This window comes from Cyprinodon tularosa, unplaced genomic scaffold (assembly GCF_016077235.1).
Source record: "Cyprinodon tularosa strain WSP-4 unplaced genomic scaffold, ASM1607723v1 ctg259, whole genome shotgun sequence".
NCBI classification, from domain to species: Eukaryota; Metazoa; Chordata; class Actinopteri; order Cyprinodontiformes; family Cyprinodontidae; genus Cyprinodon; species Cyprinodon tularosa.
This window is the reverse complement of record NW_024038958.1, coordinates 318,998-338,110: the sequence shown is the minus strand read 5'-3', so window position 1 is coordinate 338,110 and position 19,113 is coordinate 318,998. Positions and strand designations below refer to the sequence as shown.

The 19,113-nt window shown below is 39.1% G+C and overlaps 1 protein-coding gene across 1 annotated transcript in view; it reads right to left on the bottom strand.

The window, feature by feature from the left end:
- Nucleotides 1-19,113, bottom strand: part of tnfaip8l1 (tumor necrosis factor, alpha-induced protein 8-like 1) — a 28,582-nt gene that overhangs the window by 8,397 nt on the left and 1,072 nt on the right. The window lies entirely within an intron of this gene.

Genomic DNA, 19,113 nt, shown 5'->3' with positions numbered 1-19,113 from the left:
CAAACAACCAAGTACAGTGCTAAAACGCATTTGCAGTGACACACTGTTTGCAGCGGGATACTGCACGGGTTTTTGCAGTGGGACACTGCAAACAAGCTTGCACTGACATCATCATAGAGATAATTGTTATGTCTTCGCATGAACTGAGCCCTAATGATTAATTGAGCATAAGCCAAAAATGGTCAACTTTCGATCCACTTGCAGGGCTGTAATTACGAATCCAAAGTTAGACATGATAAAAAAAAGCAAGGAGATTTCCCAGCTGAGTTAAGTTGTGAGTTTTTCTACTGTTGATTGAAGTAAAAAGAAGGCAGTGAATCTCCTGCTGCAGTGTGTGACTTTCACTCCTCTACCTCACTCCGTCTGCAATGCCTCTCTAAGCATATCAATAGGACTCCTTGGAGAGCGTCCACAGAAGAGAAGAGATGCACGAGGAGAGAGTAAGCAAGACTGAAGCAGGAGGATGGAGAAAGAATAAGAAGGTGGAGGTGTGTTACACGTCAGAACAGACACGCTGAATGACAGCTCACTTACAGAGCGATCTGAAGGTGGAGGTAGCGCTGGCCTCATCTTATGGTGTCTGGACATATAATCGTGTATCTGGTTTAGCTAATGGAGAGGGATCGCTGGCAGATCTACACCCACCACTTCAGCATAGTCCTAACTACCTTACTGAGCTGCAGCCATTCTCTGATGCAATGAGTGTGAAATGCAAAAAAAGAAAAACAACAGAAACACAATAGTGACTGATCTGAGAAAAAAAAAAAACCCATCAGCAATAGTGCTCAGCCTTGGGCGCTGAATCACCTTTCAGAACACAACAAAACAGGTCTGCATTTACACCCCACTGCTGTCCTCTGTGATGGACATGTATCAGTTTTGAGAAGTGCTGAAGGATAATGGACCACTTTCTTAGATTGGGGAGATTTCATAGTGCTCATTAAAATCCACTCTCGTCAGGGACTGGAGCCATCATCCCCTGTCAGCTGTGAAGCCTGCTGGTGAGCAACACAAACCAGGAGGAGAGGAGGAAGACAGGAGAGGATATGGAGTGTTTGTATACACACACCCTGATAAACAGTTCAAATATGGAGGGTTGTTTGCAAGTGGAGCCATTCCAGAGAAACATTGGGGTGACGTGTCAAAGGTTTACTAATCATTCTGTTATTACCATTAGAAGACAAATCAAATGATCTCTAAAGAAAAAAACATTCTCGCTATAAAGAAGAATAAAGGAAAGCTGTGAAAATGCTCAGCCAACCCGAGAGATTTCAGCTTTAAAACTGCTTTTACTAAGCCCTAAAAGCTTAATTAGCTTCTATGGGCTTTGCTATGTTTGCAGCAATTTCTTTAAGAAAAAAGCAGAGAGACAATTTTAAAGGTTTAGAAAAACCAGACTCCTCCACCTTCATTCCAAGAATCAGTAATGCGATACTTGAAGCAGCTGCCAAAATTGAGAGAATGTTGATGCTTGCTAAAAGCTCTTGAATGACAGACAGTGTTTCCATTAGGTTGTTGTATGTTGGTGGAGGCAAACTTGCTTGTAGGGATTCTGTTACGTAAAACAAAGATTTCGGAGCAAGAAATATACATTTCCAAAAAGTTTGATTTCTAAAGGTATAACTTAAAAGTATAGTGGAGGATTTTTTTTTTCTGGGTGGATCAACAAAAGAATTGGTCCTTCTAATTGTCAATCATTCAGGTAATGTTTACACAAGGCCATTTTGCGTTCTCGTCACCAGTTAGCTATCTTTTTCTGCGCATGTGCACTTTCAGGTGTATATGTGTGAGCTACAGTTTCAGTCAGTAATTGAAGCCTGCCTTTCTCACCGCGGTTCTTTGAAAATGGCCAAGGGTCGTAAGAAAAAAAGTGTCTAATACCCCATTTACACTACACTTGAAAAACCGTGCCGAGACCGGTCCAAGCTCAGTAACTGAGATAACTTATCGTGTGTAAATTGAAAGCAAACTGAACTGAACCGAGCTAGACACAACCAGACCACGCTAACTGTAGACCAGTTCCAGAGGTGGGCTCGGCTTGGTTTTTCCCTGGCTCGCTTCTCTTGCCAACCAACACAAAACAGAAGAAGAACAACTATAAACAACAATCGAAATATTCTCCACGCAACATTTTGATTTGCTTGATTCCCTCCTTCTTCGTCTTCTTCTTCTTGTGTTTTATTGCGGTTGGCAAACAACTTTTGGTGCATTACCGCCACCAACTGCTGGATTTCCTCCTTCAATACTGGCAGTAATACCCCAGATCGTCACTAGGAGGCGAGGAGTCGAGGAACCGAGATAGGGTGATGTGTAAACGGTCGTCAGAACCGAGCTCGGCCTGGTTAACTGATCCGAGCTCGGACCGGTCTTGGCGTGGATCGGTTTTTCAAGGGCAGTGTAAATGGGGAATATGAATTGCATAAGAAGAAGAGATTCTTTCACACAATGACGTACACTGAAAACACAGGTCGGGATTCCCACTAATGCATCGGTTGCAAAGATTCTACTCGACGGGTAAAGTTTGGCATGCCATTTGAAGAAATCCATTTCACATCACTGCTATTAAAACAAGGAGAAATGGGGTAGTGTATGCTCAAAAGGGCAGGCAGCATTCTGTAGGACTAGACACAAACAGGACAATGAGGGTTTGAGCTGCTGCCCTTGTGTTGCAGACATAGAGTGCTGAAGTAATGCATTAATAGACTCAGGGACAGTTTTAACAATAATGCTAGAACACTAATCAATACCTTGCCTCTCAGAAGAGGAGCATTTGAAAAACACTAGTGTAGTTTTTATTTTTCTAAGTCATGACTGTACTATTTGTCCACTGCAATTTCTGCACTGAAGTCCTGGTCCTTCACACAGAGTTAAGAAAAAAAAAATCAATTTATGGAAGTAGGCAGGGTTTGAATATGTTACCAGAGAAATCCTCAGGCAAACAAAAGGGGTAGACACATAAGAGGAGGAAAAGGTCAAAGGAAGCAAGAAGAGGGAAGGACAACAGCAACAAAAAAAGACAGAAATTATATAATTTTAGAAAAGGAAGGAAAGACAGACATAAAAGACAGAAATAAAGAAGGATAAAGACAGGAGAGGACAAGGTAGCAGCTGAGGAAGGAAAGCTAAAAAGTAGAATAAGAAGAAGAATATAAAGAAAAAAGTAAAAATAAATAGGCAAAGTAAAAAAAAAAAGAGAGACATGTATGCATAAAGAAGGAGAACTAATTGCTTAAGTTGGTGATCAAATCTGGGCCAAGTCCAGTTTTCCCATAATCATTCTCTGAACTAACAATCTTTTAAAGGGATGTTCATTATATACAGCATTTCTTACAGCCAGATTTGAGCATTTTACTCATGTGAAGTTATCAGGTTGTACATTTAGGGAATTGTTCAATAAACACCAGCGAAATATCCTACTTTTTTAGCTCAACTTGTCACTTCTGCATGCCACAGCAAAGAGCTGTCACACTGTCGTTGCTCTCAGGAAAAGAAAGCTTAGCACTCCATGTAAACATGGCTTTAGACTAAAATCTGTGTATGTGTGGCTGTGAAGCATGAAAGTGGTGGCACCAAATCTTAAATGGTCTGTGAAGTGCAGTGGTTGCAGACAGCAACCCCTGACGTGGTGTCTCCACGGTATTTAGAGAGGCAGCGTTTTGCCAGATCTAAAGCGAAACGAGATGCGACAGGAGAAAGTGCTGCTCGGCAACATGGCAGAATACACAAGGCATGCTGATCAGCGTTCAACAAACATCTGCAGCATCACACACTTAAACCGATAGGCCGCGCTGCCAAGAGCTCCACGGTTCTATTTAGAGCAGTTAGACGAGCTGCAGACGCTCACAGTCGCCTCCAACCAGCCGACAAGCCCTCACTCAAAAAGAGACAGTGGCTCAGCAGAGGTGACTCACTGAAATGAAGACGGACCTCATACAATGTGTGATGGATGTCTTGTGACGGTGTATGAGCTCAGGTAATGGAAGCAAGGACTCCGTCACCCTACTGCAGGCACAGACAGCCCCTGTCAAGTCAAGTGCGACAGTCCAACCTCTTATTGTTGGGATAGAGCTTAAAACAGACCGCAAAGACAATAAAGTAGCATATCCACCCACCATCAGTGTATATAGGAGGATTTCTAAGGTAGACTCAAAGATACGGAATTATCCATAATTTATTTGATGTGCATGTCTGAGTTTCAGCACTGATAAAGCTGATGTGTGTATTGGCCACACCTTGCATGTATCAGAATATTTGGATAAAATCCATCAGCTGCCACATTCAGCCTCTCATATGGCAGCTGTTTCTGGACTTTCAGAGCAATGCAATGAATAGAGGATCAACAAAGGGCAATAGTATTATCCACTGTAGGGAATAAACAAATATTGTTGTTGCCCCTGTTTTATAACCGTTAAACTAAATCTGTTGCAGAAATGCCCTCACAAAGAAAAAAACAACAACAGAGTTTTCCTTTGGCTATGTTTTATGAACAGTGTGGAGTGTAGTTTGCAATTACACAGAAAGACAGAATTTGGCAAGACATCAATCATTACTTTAAAGATGACAGTTTGAAGCCATGTTTGTCACATGTCCATCATCACCATCAAGGTTTGAAGAAAGGACCCAGATTCAAGAGAGAAGGAGTGCTGTTATTCTCTTATTACTTTGAATGTTAAATTATGAATTTGTTTAAGCTATAACATATTTAAGACAAACTTTAAGGCCACATTAGGGAAAGCACGCAATACAGATTTTATGTTTATGAGCTTTTCTTTTACCAGTACTCTAAGCTCCAATTCATTTATTAGTGTTAGTGCAGTAACATTTTCATCAGTTCAGAAGGAAGGTCTGCATTAGTTTTAAGGTATAAATTTAGATGTATGCATGTGGCAAAGCTACTTAGATGAGAGGTCATTAGGTTCTGCAAGAGGTGATGGTGTAAAAATAAAGTGCAGCACAGAAGGAAGTGCACACAGTGTGCAATAGCAAGTGCAAGGAAGCAAAGGGTAAAATAGACAGATGCAACCGTTCAGGTAAACATGGTAGGTTATCCCACAGCTGTGGAACAGCATCTTAAAAAAGGACTGGTTGTCTTAAATTTTTGTTGGTTGACACTGCTAATGTACAATCCCTTGAAAACCCAAGTGACTGACTCATTACATATGCCTTTAAGTAAAAGGGGGCTATTCCAGTTAGTACTGGTAGGCCAAAATCAGGGACTTTAATTAAATGTATAGGGAGGTAATGGTAGCCAGGGAAGCTGAACAAACAGCAGTGTGACGTGTTCTCTTTTAGTCTGCTTGAAGACCAGGTGATGCACTATGTTCTGGATCATATTTAGAGGGCTTGGAGATCAATTAGGAGGATGTTAAAATCGTTACAGTGGGAGATCCCCATAGAATACAATAGAAGCCTCGTGGGTTAGGTATATCTTGATTTTTCTTGTTTACAATGAAAAACTGGTGATCAAGCAATTGAGGCAACATAAGTTTTAAAGGTCCACTGATCATTGAAGATCACTAGAAACCCAGTTTTCTAATGATCTACAAGGAGCAGCAGACAGGAACTCAGTTCAGATGCAGATAGTGTGGTGTCTGATCAGCTTGGCAGGAAGCCATGAGACAAGCTGTGTTTTTTTTTGTGCATCCTCATTAATATTTTGATTCAGTTTATTACACCCTTGAGTCTTTCCATTTATACACAGCATTGCAGGTTTCCAATCGACTAAAGCAGGCATCCCCAAATTCAGTCCTCGAGGGCAGCTGTCCTGCAGGCTTTAGAGGTTTCCCTGCTCCAGCACAGCTGATTTAAATTGAAAGCTGATTAACAGGCTTTTGTTTAACTGCAGTCATCATAATCAGCTGTGCTAAAGCAGGGAAACCTCTAAAACCTGCAGGACAGCGGCCCTCCAGGACCGACTTTCGGTTTGCCTGGATTAAAGAAAGACATGAATACCACGTCTCTTTAGACCAGCTTTGATCAGAAATGTTCACGTCAAATACCACAACTATTTTGAGAGAGATGGAGGGTAATCAACAGCCTCTCTTCTGCCAGGGAGCCCCAGCTGCTACAATGCAGCTCACCAACATCAGTGCATGAATATGTGAGTGAAAGGGTATTAAAGAAAATGCTCAGCAAAGTGCTTTGGACTCTCATGACTTGAAAAGGTGTTATATAAATTTGACAGCAGAAGAATGCAATAGAGTTAGGTAGATGTCTATAACAATGATACATCTTTTTGTACAAGATCTTTTATGCATTAAAAAAAAAATAGGCAGACTTGGGCTAACTGTAAAGCTACTTGAGATGAGAGACGCAAAAATAGTATAGTGTGGCGCTGCTGTTAAGTTGTTCCATTTTACCCCATCGATATAGGGATAGCATTGTTATGACATCTACTGCCCACACATCACCACTTCAGCTCCAAATCTGCTAAAAATAAATTTAACTTAATGGGAAATGTCAAATTCATGAACCTTTTATTTGACACAAAGTCACAAAATTTTCAATCTGAAATGAAATTATGGAACTAAAGGTATAGTGGAGGATGGTCTTTTTTTTCCAGGTGGATCATCAAAATAAATGGTCCTCCTAATTGTCAATCATTTTGGTGATATGTTTACGTAAGGCCTTCCTGCGTGCTCGTCCCCATTTTCATCTAACACTAGGCTGAGAAATGCCTCCCCTCTCGCACGCTGATGAGAAATATGAACGAAAATAAACATATTCCTTAATATTATATAGATTTCTTATGCTTCGATGCCCTAAAATTTTTGTTTAGAGATAAAGTTGAATGAATGCAATTTTTACTTGTAAGGAGATTTTCTTTAGTCGATGTGCTACAGTGTCCGATGAATATACTCTATGCTCAGTGAATGGCATTTCCAGCTTTTGCCATCAACACCATTCTATGTCTTTTCTGACAAAACATTAAGAATATATTTAAAAGTTCCCTTTTTCATTCAAATTTCAATCCGTTTTCTCATGAATGTGCTAGAGCTTAGGGCCATGTATGCTCCCGCGATAGGAAAGGTAATTCTCAGCATTTATCTGTCCAGCAAAACTCTCAATTTTAAGGCGTCCATGCATAAGAAATATAAAACATTAAGAATATGTTTAAAAGTTCCCTTTTCATTCATATTTCAATCCGTTTTCTCATGAATGTGCTAGAGCTTAGGGCCATGTATGCTCCCGCGATAGGAAAGGTAATTCTCAGCATTTATCTGTCCAGCAAAACTCTCAATTTTAAGGCGTCCATGCATAAGAAATATAAAACATTAAGAATATGTTTAAAAGTTCCCTTTTCATTCATATTTCAATTAGTTTTCTCATCAGTGTGCGAAACGGGAGGCAATTCTTGGTATAACATGGTGGTTAGTCTGACTTAGTGGAGAAATTGCAAATCTTTTTTTTTTTAAATAGGCTTGCATGAGCGATAAAAACAGCAACTTTTAAACAGAGCGTGCACGTGGAGATATGGGCTCTTGCACATATTTAATAGGCGTTCCCTCTCGGGAGCGGGGACAGGGTTGTGCATGTGCATTTTTCTTTTTTTTTTTTAAGTGGAGAATTAAGTTTCCATTTAGTGAAAATCAGTTTCAAACTTATGCAATTAAATTCAATTAACATAAATATAAGCCATTTCAATTTCAGTTTCTGATGGCCCAAGTTTCTGCCAATAAGAAAGGATAAAAAATCCAGCAAACTACTGTGCAGAGCTTGTGGAGGAACACAAAAAGTTTGAAAATTATATCTTTTTATTTCAAATGTCTCCATAGAGTTTAAAAGTGAACTTTATTTAAAATGCCTGATAAAATGATTCATCGTAACAGAGCCGGGTGTATAACTTTTGTTTACAAATGACAAATATTGAGCCGAATCCCAGATAAATCCTCTACATCACCTAAACTCAACTGTCAGAGACGATAAAGCTGAGGAGCGACAGGTGAGAAATGAGAGGAAGCTACAAATAGACAGCTTGAGGGATGCCGATAAGAGTCAGCATTAACAGGACGCTAAGAAAAAAAATAGGAAAAGTGCTTGGGCCACCACAACAGAGAAAAAAAAATAGTGTTGGCTGGAAGAGGCGAACTACCCATGACAGCAAAACAATTGATTGGTGGATGGCAGCAGAAAATGTCACGACTTTCATATTCTTCAGGGATTTAGTAGTCATGTGGATTGGAGCTCTGTGACCTCAAGGGAAACAACTCCATCAAATCCTCCCTGCTTTAGGACAGAGGCCATCACAGAACCAGAATCACGCAACAACAAAGAGAAAAGCTCTATAATCCACTCACTGTTTCAGTCACTAACATGTCAAAAGCAGAGGCTATGCGACTATCTTATGTAAACTCTAACAGGTTACCAGTTTGAGCTGGCCCAGTGACATTTACAGTGAGTTGGCCTCTATTTACCCATTGACATCATTGCTCTACAGGTGTTGACTGCAGCTGTCCACTAAATGTCACAAAATGAAAGACTTTGCATGTAAAGAGTCCAAATAATTAACTGGTATATTTAACTTTCTAAAGCTTTTACATTAATGCAGTGGAAACTCTTGCATTTATACAGGATTCTGAGCAGCAACATGGACCATTAAAGCTAAATTTTTTCATTAAAATCATATCTTTTTATTGGTTTCTGTACTTGGTTGGATTCAGATATCCCCTTCATAAAGAATCACTGACCAGTAAAATAGAAAAACTTAGTGATGTAAAAAAAAAGATATAAATTTATACATATACATACACACACACAGCTTTGTTTTCATGACATATAGGGACATTTAATTGACTTTCTCTCATTTTATATAGCCTAACCCAGACCCTTACCCTAACTATTACTAAGATGTACCTAATCCTAACCTAAACTGAATTCACACCTTAGTCCTAAACCTAACCCCAACTCAAAGAACAGAACTTTACCATATAGGGAACAGTCCCCATATGTACCTGTAAGTCCTCGCATGTAGGATATTTTACAAAATACTTCCCTCACATTGATGGTAAAACAAGACCATATACATATATACATATATATATATATATATATATATATATATATATATATATATATATATATATATATATATTTAAAGCTCTGTAAAAGCAGCAAAGCTACTTTCTAAGTGAAGATGGAAAAGTGCAGTGATGCTCTAAAAGGTACAATACTCTTTGATAGGAATGTTTTTAACCCACTTCCATCCATCCATCCATCCATCCATCCATCCATCCTCTCATGCTTAGTCCCTTTTCAGGGCCACGGTGGGGCCTGTGCCTATCTCTGGCGAGAGGCAGGGTACATCCCGGATAGGTCACCAGTCTGTCGCAGGGCAACACAGAGACACACACACTCACACCTAAGGACAATTTTAGAGAAGCCAATAAACCTAATAGAGAATCCATGCATGCAAAGAGAGAACATGCAAACTCTGTGCAGAAAGACCCTGGGCCAGGATAAGAACCCCGAACCTTCTTGCTGCAAGGCAACAGCATTACCCACTGTACTTAGTTTGGGCACTATATTTACTTAGGTCAACATGCTATACTGGAACAGTCCATTTATATTTTAATGATATAAGATCTTAGTGTTAGGAATCAGTCATAAAAGAGTCTTGTCAAACATTAAAAAACCCACTAACATTAGCCTAGCCTTCCACTAATTACTCCAGGCGAAAACATGTTTAGCAGGGGCAAGATGCAAGCCAAATGATGACTATAGCAACTTTCAGACTCCATTTTATCTTTTATTTAATCCAGTTTGAAAAAAAATAAATAAAAACTACAAGCCTGGTGGGGAAAGCCCCTTAAATCCATGATTCATTTAAGTAAATAGCTGGTTGGGAAATCCCTTATTGCATTTTTTTTTCTCTGCTAAGTTATAGATTGAAATCCTATTTGTCTTTATATAATGAATGGTTTAAACAGGATGTTTCTCATTCAGGAGCGGAAGTTAGATCACCATTAATTACAGAACAGCATAATACACTAGTCAAGGTGTCCACATATGAACAGATATCCTGTTTCCATTCAGGAATAATAGAGCCATATTACCTTACAACAATAGCAGTCCTTAAACACAAAGAGGCAGGGCCATTTACCATTGCTAGCACGCAACCTGGCTAGAGGTGATGATGTTTAATATGGAGGACACAGCTTTGATTGATTACTTTGGTTCTAGCAGCAAAACATTAAGGTCTTTGCTGATATTTCAATTTATCAACCAAAATGCGAATGAGCATTAAACATGTTTTAGAAAATTAAAGGGGCTGCTGTCAAAACATCCTCCTTAAACCATATCTCTTAAGTTTTTTTAATATTACCCATTTATATCTTTTTTTTTTTTTTTTTTTTTTTTTTACATGACGAAGTTTTTCTATTTTACTGGTCAGTGATTCTTTATGAAGAGAATATCTGAATTCAACAAAATACAGAAACCAATCAAAAGAGATGATTTTAATGAAAAAAATAAAAAAAGCTCAGAGAAAATAAACTTAAATCAATAAGGTAAAAGTAACCAAAGCTGGGAACAACCATCCTCCTGGTGTTAAAATGGTACACCACCACACAAAAACGACATGAATAATTAATATCAAGGAAGCATAAACATGGTATGGTGTTAAAACAAATTGGCAGTTAACAATTATTGGTATAATCAGGCAGAAGGCAAGAAGATAAAAATAACCGTAGGAACTTATCACGTACGTAGGTTTGAAACTCCTCAAGTGAGACAAGAGCAGTGTTTATTAATGTGCATTTTTGCTTAATAATATAATTAAGAAGTCCATGCTTGCACATTATTTTAAAATATTTGAATTTTTTCATTCATCTTGTTTCACTCATCACACAAGAAAAACAATTCAAAGCGTAGACTCTGTGCCACATGTTCACAGACTGATCATATGTATAGAAATAAGGGCAGTGAGAATCAGCTGGTGACTGGAAATTGATTATTTTCAGCCAGATGAACCCTAATAGATCAACAGCTTGTGAGAAACTCAATAATAAGATCCATTTCCAATCAGTGAACTTAGCAAGCTGAGTGCTACTAATCACAGTGACACCAGGAGTCTGGTGTGAAGGCAAACGGAGTAAAGCAGATGGATATTAAAATATATAGAAAGTTAGCTAAAATTAAAATATAAACTTTCTATGATTTGTCAAGACATGCCTGCAGTCCATTCAAGCTGCAGGAAGGCAGAAAAACAAAACAAAAGCAAAGAGCAAGAGTTTTAGCAGATAACGGAAAGAAGCAGATAAAAGAAAGATCAGGAAATTTGGTCTGGTTCGTGGATTCCGACTCCAACCAGTGTCTGACATGATACAAGCTGGATCTGAAAAAACAAACAAACTAGCAGCTCTTTTTAAATCTCAGAGTTACGGTTTGTTTCTGTATCTGGAGTGTTACAGTCAAGTCTTTGTGGTCTGGTTTCCTGTTGAACGCATAGAATAGAGTAGAAAATCCCTTTATTGTGTGGGACATCCCCACCAGCGCAGCTGATCCAGGTCAATGAATGATCCCTTATGCAAGTTATGAAGCCCTGCAGGGGCCTGCTAATGAAACACCATTTCATTAAGGTGTATTGAACCAGGAAAAGATTTAAATCCACTATGAGAACATCCTGAGACCTTTGAACCCTTATGATCATCATTATTTACAACACAAAGACTGCTGTTAAAGCAGCACAAGATAATCACCTATAAAAGACGCTAAAGCAAGTTGAATATGTCCACCTCTGCAATCACTAAACACCAAATGAAAATTACAAATACAACATATTTGTTTTTTGTGCAATCAAGTCAAAACTTGTGCGTAAAGGATAAAGGTGTTTGCAAAGCTGCCTACAAAACAAACGAACAAGATGGCAGAGGTTCCAAATCAAGTTACATAAAATACATCTACGATTAAAGGTTTTATATGTTTGTACTGTAAAATAATTTTTCTCTTTCTCCACATACACCCCCCCTCCCCTTTGGCTTTATAATCTGCTTCCACTTAGAGAAAACAATAGCAAATCCTGGCTGTCTATAGAGTACATCCGTGCTTTGTGTTCTGAGAGGACACGTAACCACTTGAGCGAGCTGCACAACTGGGACCACTTTGCTGTCGGAGATTCAGGCTGCAGGATTTCAGGACAAAGCACAGGCTGCAATTTCATCTCTCATCAAGTTTTGCAGTCTCACTCTTCTCCTCTCCTCTCAGGAGATGTTGCGTAACACAGACGGTGCTGACTACTAATGGATACTCGCAGCTAGGAGCGTTGCATATGTTAACAGCCGTCTCCAGCGGGTGTTTGTGTCCGTACTCATCACTGTGCAGTGGCTCTGGTTTGAGATCAACAACTGTGATGTCCAAGAGATGCATCACAGAACACCCTCGCTTCGGTCGTGGCCATCTCCGACTTGTAACCTTTTACAATTTAGTACAGAAACTTTTTGCAGTCAGCTGGCAATCAGTGTTTTCCCCTCAGAAACTATGCCCTTCCCTTTAACGGTTTTCTGAAATCTGCCAGAAGCCCGCCGAACAATTAATAATTAACGCTCAGCCACATAATGGATCTGCTTTTAATAATTTAGCCTGCCAATTTGAACTAAAATAGACTTGGGGCTGAGAGCGAGCCGCTAAAGCGCAACAGGTTGGGGAAAAAGATGAGAGGCCGGGATAAAAGCCGGGCTCAGCACATATAGCAAGAGATAGTGGCTATGAGCTGCTGGCATTAATTTGGGAACATCAGTCAGTGTTAGGCATGTGTAATAAGGCTGGGAATACAGTGGCTGCTGCACTGCCTGAGGCCCAGCACTGTGCTCACTCACAACATTTGTTCATGCATTAAAATGCATAAGTGGATTGCTAATTAATGGCTACAACCAGGCTAATTTGAAATGAAAGGTAAAAGAATAATAAGGAATCACCAGAGCAGCCCACTTTTAGATCACTTCGCTTTAATTGGCATGTCCCAAGTTTTATACTATATATTATTTACAGTATAATTAGCGTCTTAACAGCTTTGGGGGACATAATCGAGGGGAGAACTATACTTGAGCTATGGCTTAGGTCGAGGCCTTTGACATTTTAATAAGGCCACCATAAGAGCAGAACATGATATGACTAATTGTCCTCACCTCAAGCAGGGAGAGCACAATTTGTTAACTTGGCGTTTAATTGACAAATACAAGCATGCTGTGGCGGCAGGAGTGGCGGGGATAGCGATCAGGGAAAATTGAGAAGGACACTGAGTCAACAGATGACTCAAGTAGAATCTCAAATGAGTCTGGTTTATTAGCGGACTCCATCACTGGCTCATTATTTCAAACAATGTCACAGTATTAGCCTGTCGGGCGGCATCGCGCTTTCAGATTAGACAAGGTTCCAAACTCAGAGTGTTTTTTTGTCTGACTAGGGGCCACCTCCGTTTGCAGTTAAACTTTACAGCGTTGAAAAGAAAAAAAAAAAAAAGGTCAGACGGCTTTCTCGCCTTGGTAGAGTGTTACCATGCATTCTCCACGGCGGGAACCACATCTGCAGGATTACTGCAGTGATTTTAGAGCTTTGCTCTCAATAAAGCAGCATGGGGCTTCTTGGACAACGTGACTGCAATGTCCCATTTAGAAAGAAAAAAATGCTCATAGTGGATCTGAACAGGATACAGTTACACTGAAATATACACAGCTTAGGCTTACAAGCCCCTGCTTAATCCTGCTGTGCAAGCATTGCTGTATTATTTATCATCTTTCACAATCACAACACGCTGAAATGGTGACAGCGCAGTTGTGGGACACAAAGCCTTTAATAATTAGGAAAAGAAATGAGACGACCATTAAAACCAACCCAGGCTAAAATCCACTGTAAATAGATTTTAAATCGGATGCTTTTCTCCTTACAGAGCAGTCACAGTGAGAAGCTATTTCCAATTAGAAAACATTTGATTTCTTTAAGATCTACATTACTAACCATCTAATGTAATAACAGAGTGAAAATTAAGGAGAATGGAGATTTGTTTTCCTCTGTCTTATTTCTACTCTAAAAACATATGCAATATTTGTCACATTTAATAGAATCTGGCAGATATATATATATATATATATATATATATATATATATATATATATATATATACACACATACACTATTCGGGTGTAAACATGCCTCTAATTTTCAGCTGGAAATAGACTTCAATTTGTAAACAAATTTTAATAAATTGATGTGTATTTAATATAAACCAACTCTCTGTGTGATACCACTTGCTGCAAACATTTATTGCATTATATTTTCACTCTTTGTTGTGCAACATGATTATTTTATAAGCAGGTTTCACATGTAGTTTTTCATTTCCCTTTAAATTAAGGTCACCTTACAGATGATTGAAATCAAAGGTAGTTCTTAGGGGCAAAAGGTGTCACATGTTGATTTTTTAGGAAACATTTAGAGATTAGATTTCTTTAAAGTCATATTGCCCAGCCTAATTAATATTAAGACAATTAGCTACTAAAAATTGCTTCAGCTTTTTTATGAATTTCAGTTTCTATGAAAACACAATTTAAGTTTCTGAAGTAGAAAGCTCATGATATAAATTACTCTCTGCTGAGCCTCTACAGACCAACATTTTTTCCAAACAAATTATTCTTGTTGACACTTTAACAAAACATTATTGATAATTTAAAATGCTGGAAAATGTGTCTTGTTTCCCACCATCTGACTTTGAAATAACAGAACCCCGATGGATTTAAGCTGCATGTCTCAGAAGCGAGACCAATCCCATCCACTTCTAAGATATGGATAGAAAAATCTGAGCATTTTCCAAAAAAGCATAAAAATGAATTATTGCATTTCATTTATGAGCTTAGTGGAGGCATCAATGTCATCCTGGGCAAGAATTTCCTCTTAAATGACATCATTTTCAGAATAGGAAGGATCTCAGTTTTTAGATTTCAGAGAAAGGCTTTACAATCATTGGAGAGTAATTGAGTCTAAATTTGATTAGTCCATCTGATAAAGTCTTCAAGGAGATAAATATGTTTAATAAATCTCAAACCTTGCTTGAACACTTTGACCTAAAAATGGTCAAATGAAGCACATCTTAATTCCTTATAAGAAACTATTAAAATGTGCAATAAATTTGAGTTTCTGAGTATGATACTTATAAATGGTGTTCGGCATCATCAGTGCCACACGTTGTGCTCACAATAGAGAAATCACTATAGAAATCCTTGCCGTAAGAAGCTGAAATGGACCAATCAGGCTTTTCCTGACTCATTCCTATTTCTTGCTTTTGATTCCTCTTCATCTCCAAAGACCAGAACTCAGAAAAGAGAAGAAAATATGCTGCTTGGTCCTTAATAGGGGTTTATTATGTATCTCAAACAAATTTCATTAAAAAAAAGATTTTCATCATCTATACATCAAAGTGCATTTCTTTAATCATATGATTTTCAATAAACAAGAAGAACAACAACAAAAAAAAAACTTCAAAGTGTGTGAGTGTGTTTGATGGACGTTCAGAGTTTTACCAATCAGAAGCTAATTATTGAAAATGCATCAAACACAATGGCAGTTGCATTAGCCTCGATACTCTTCTTATCTGTGCATCATGTCGCTTCCAATTAAAGAACCCTAAAACACGAGGTGTCTGCCATTATATAATAAAAAGGCTTTTTTAATTGCTCTGTGATCTTCTCCCTCGGCTCATCGACTGACAGCTGCTGCTAAAAGACACAAAGGAAGCCCTGGCAACTAAGATCCAGAATGGGCTGAAAAACGGCAAATCATTTCACAACAGACACAGCTAATGCACAGAGCGAGTCCAACTCCTGGGCCCCAAATGCCAAGCTGTAATTCATTTGACATGTCTGTCTGGGTTGTGCATGATAATGTGCACTGCTACCTGCCAGGGCCCTATCTGCACAGAGGGGCCATTCATACGCACACAGGCCTTGTTTTGTCGACTAAAGACTCTTACAATGTAAACACGGCGATGTGTTTCAAAAAATATATGTGTTTGCAAACTACACCCCCCCCCCACACACACACACACACACACACACACACACACACACACACACACACCCCGACACCCCTCTGCTGAATAAACTATGGATTTGCCCAAAAAGCATAAGGATCATTTGGTGGAGATGAAAATCCCCCCTTTTTTTAATGATTGTCCTGCATTTCGTAATTTTCTGTAGGGTGGGTCCCTATGAAATCATTCCAAATGAAATCACTCTCTAGTAAGTGATGGAAAAGTGTAGAAGCTCTCGTGTTACAACCATGACCTGCAATATGTTTTATTGGGAGTTTATGTATTCCACCATAGTGAACGGTTGTGAAATAAAAGGAAGATGATGCAGGCTATCTTAAAAGTGTGGAGTTCTTTTCTAAACAGCTTCTTTCAAGTCATTTTATAGAATCGCTTCCTTTTTTCCACAGCAGTTACTCTATATTTTCTTGACCAATTTCTTTTTAATGCTAGAGAAAAGTTTTCCCCTCAGCACAATGCTGCCACTGTCATGATTTACTGTGGGGAAGGTATGTTAAGGGTTAATATTTCTGTTTGGGTTTTTTTTTTTTCCATTATCCTCAGTTTGTCCAGAAAGTTGTTTTTTTTCTTGCCACTATTGCATGACTTTATAAAAGTCTTGTACTTAATTATAATTGTCTATAAGCATTTTATTTAATTTAGGGGAGTGTTGGCCTAGTGGGTTAGAGCAGTTTGCTGGTGTTCTGAGAGGGCGGCAACAATCCGGTTTGATCCCTACAGCCTCCACTCTGGCTTCCTGAGCAAAACCCTTACCCCCACATTGCTCCCTGGGTGCCACACAATGGCAGCTCACTGCTCCCCAAAGGGAATAGGTCAAATATAGAGAGAGAATTTCCCCATTGTGGGACAATAAAGGTGTTTACATTTTTACACATAACATTTGATTTCCTGGAATACAATATGAATGATCTTATGTATGAGTGGATATATATATATATATATATATATATATATATATATATATATATATATATATATATATAAACCTGTAGTCTATAGCAGGTGTCATGCTTTCAACAGATTCTTCCACCTGAGCTGTGGATATCTGCAGCTCCTTCAAAGTTCCCATATCGCTCTCAGCTGATTGATTGATGCTCATCTAGTCCTGTTAGTTTAGGTTTACAGCAGGCCTTGGAAGTCTTTTCTTTTTCAGATTACAATGTCCCTTTGTCCTCCTATTACTAGCTTGATGAACCAATCCAACGCCTACTTTATTTAATTAGTCAGCAATTCATTCTCAGAGGAACTCGGAGTAGGGCAAAATAAAAAATAAAAAAAACGTAACTGATTTGTAAATTTTCTTTCAGTATAATATGTGAAAAAAGTCAGAATTCAGACTTTTTTCTCAAAATTCTGACAGCTAAAAAACATGTTAGCATCAAGCTGTAGCCAAGTCTGTTTTAGGGACTAAACTAGCTCTCTTGTTTTAAAGCTACAGTGTGTAATAATTACAGGCATATAAAGTCAGAAATTTAATATATTATACATAACTATGTTATTTATCATCACCTATGAGCTCAGCCTTTTAACCATAATATTTGCGTTGCCTTAGAATTCGTTATTTATAATTACATAGGAGCGGGTCTCGCAGCCATGGAGGTTGACATCTTTGCGCTACGGCAAGCGCAGAGGCAACAAACTAGCGATTGCGAGATCTCCCATGACGCTCAAAAATAACTACGGCAAGTTGAGAGAGATTAACTGAGACGGTACTGAACAGTAGATGGCAGTATTATGCCTGAGAAGCGTTTAGTCTGCCTGAAACCAAAGAAGAAGAAGAAGCAGGTATACTGCGCCTCAGTAACAAGAAAGGTAAACAAGGCGGCAGGCGTGAGTGACTTTGCAAACTGTTTGGCACTGTGTGGCCAAACATCAGACGAATGGAGGATCATGCCTACTCTGTATCACAACGAAAAGCGGCGGACACCGAACCCCCGTCATCTAAGAAGCGGAAACACGACGAGAATAAACGCAAGCGTGACAAGAAACGGCAAAAAACACGGATCAACATTGGCACGGCATTTACACGATGGAAGTCACTGATGGAGGAAAAAGGTTTTCAAAGTGACGCTCAAGTTGCCAGTTTTCTCTTGGACAGGTAATTAATCCTACACACACAATTGTCTAATATCACTGCAGTTTTTGGAGTACAGGATGCTCAGACCTGTCTAAAACAATAACATGCTGCGTGATGATGCTGTTACTCTCCAGTATACTTATTCAGCAACGTCCCTGACGTTTCACAGGTAATGATTCAGTAATTTTCTGTAAAATAATTTTCTGGATATATACCTCGGTTACTTCTCTCCGGCTCCTTTGGAGATCTTCAAGCCTTTCCTCCTCTGCTCTCACCCCGCTGGCTCCCCTCTCTCGCCTGGCCCTAGCTGCACGGCCTCCCTGCCTTCGCCCTCGTCCTCTCCCTCTCCCTCGCGTTGTAACCCCCGTGCCACCAAAATGACTTGGACTCTGTAAACGGGGGATATATATTCTGCCAGCGAACACAATCTCGCTGTTAAACTAATGACTACAATTACTTCGTCTGTTTATATCACCATGCAAAGCAGCTCACCAAGACGTCACAACGATGTAGAAAAAATAACGGGTATATTTATTATCTTAAGTCTACATGAAATCTATACCCTACACAGACTAATGAAATACTATCTGTAAAATTATCTATGTAAACAAACCTCATCACTTGAGAGGGTAGGTGATGCGGACGTCGTAGAAGAAATTTTGTCCCGTAACGCTCGCCGTACTGTTGGGGGGGAGAAGCGGTGGGGGGGAGATGTTCATGTTGCTGCAGTCTGTAGTCTGACCGCTAGATGTCGCTGAAAATTACACACTGTAGCTTTAATCACCTGTGCTTCTCCATTAATGAAATGGCATCACTGGGGACCCCTTGGGCATGTAAAAAGTCGCCTAATTCCGTCATTTTCCACCAATGTATCACTGGCCCTCTCAAACATCTTTGTCAGTGAAGCTGAGTGCTCACATCTCTTCCTTCATGGTGCCCATCGACATTAAGATCCAAAATTCTGAGATTAAAGTCAGAATTCTGAAAAGAAAAGTCAGAATTC